General features: G+C 44.5%; 1 protein-coding gene across 2 annotated transcripts in view; it reads left to right on the top strand.

The window, feature by feature from the left end:
• Positions 1-1,444, top strand: part of tpst1 (tyrosylprotein sulfotransferase 1) — a 37,776-nt gene that overhangs the window by 621 nt on the left and 35,711 nt on the right. The window lies entirely within an intron of this gene.

The raw sequence follows: 1,444 nt of genomic DNA, 5'->3' as shown, positions 1-1,444 counted from the left end.
GGACGTCGCGCTGAATCTGCGCCGGTAATCGACAGCCGGAGCTCGGTCACACCACCTTGAAGATCACCGGAGACATTTTACGGATCTTAAGAAGACAAGAAGTCAAACAGTGGAAACAGCTGAATCCAACTTGAATCGTGTCCTCGGTGCTTTTCTCCGCGTCTCTCTCCGTCCTCAACAGTTCTGGGTGCGGCGTGGAAGTTCAGACGAAATCTAAGGCTCAGATTTCATGTACTTTTCAGTAATAATGGATTATTAGACTCACCTCTGGTCCACAGGACAAATCTGGAGAATTGGTGTAGAACTGATGCCGAATTGAGCAGAACACCATGACATTAACAGCAGCCCATCATGGCTGAATATGATCTATGCTCCTTTGCTGATGAACCGAGGCTTCATTTAATTGCTGTAATCTTAAATGCAGTTTGGTTTGAGGGTTGCCTATAACATTAATAGATAATGGAACGTGTTGGGGGGGACATGTGAAAGTGTTCTGGCCTGTGAGTGAAGCCCGGCCTGGAAAAACTGATCCTCCCTGAGGAAACCGCATCGCTGAGCTCATGCAGAGCGGCCTGCACTACATGTTGGGATGAGGGACAGATCACAGTCACCATTGAGTTATTTCATTGGCTAGATGCCCCACAGATCTTTCACTTCTTCCTCAATGACGTGCATTTAACTGTTCCATCATCTTCAGACTAAAGTCAGTCCTTCCAGGATTTCGGGCCTTTTCTTGGGGTTGTCGTGGCTAAAACTTCACGGCAACTTTTATGAAAAATGTAGATGTTTTTAGATGCAATGAAACTGCGAGAGCAAAAACAAAATTGTAAAAATTGTCACTATCTTTATTAAAAATAATAATAATAATTCACAAAAAATCGAAGGCAACTTGCATAGGTGAGAATAAACCAGTTGAGTGCAGGTGGTGACCCAGTCTTCTTCCTCTTACAGGGGAAACAACAAGAGATGCTGCTCCTTAATCTTAATCACAGGTCGCTGATCTCTGTAAAAACCTCATGAATTCATAACATGCAGCTTTTTGTGTGTGTATGGAGTCGTTGCCCCATAGTGGCGGGAAACTATGATCGGTAAAAGTTGCGGTGATTTGACAAAAATGCAAGGTCGTGCAGAATTCACTGGGATTGGTTGAATTTGTGTTAATTCTTGAGGGACTGAGTAGTGTTGTTGTTTACCGCTGGTTGTGGAGTGATATGACCGTCCCCATCTCATATTCCCCTCCCCTGTTTGTTGCATGTCACTATAGGAAATACTGGGGAAATTAAAGATACCATCGTGACCTGCAGGTTTACACATGAATGTTTTTAAAAAATACCGTGCTGCAGTTTTCAAACGCTGAAAAACAGTTTCCAGTGGCCAGCGAGGGGCATAGACTACCAGTGTGTTGGTAGCCAGGAGCACATCTGCTGTGTGCAGGTGGTCCGGG

This window comes from Seriola lalandi, unplaced genomic scaffold, assembly GCF_002814215.2.
Source record: "Seriola lalandi dorsalis isolate HSWRI2012SDOR001 ecotype SW California unplaced genomic scaffold, Sedor1 jcf7180002054646, whole genome shotgun sequence".
NCBI lineage: Eukaryota > Metazoa > Chordata > Actinopteri > Carangiformes > Carangidae > Seriola > Seriola lalandi.
The sequence above is the reverse complement of the archived record's forward strand: the minus strand, read 5'-3'. Positions and strand labels throughout refer to the sequence as shown.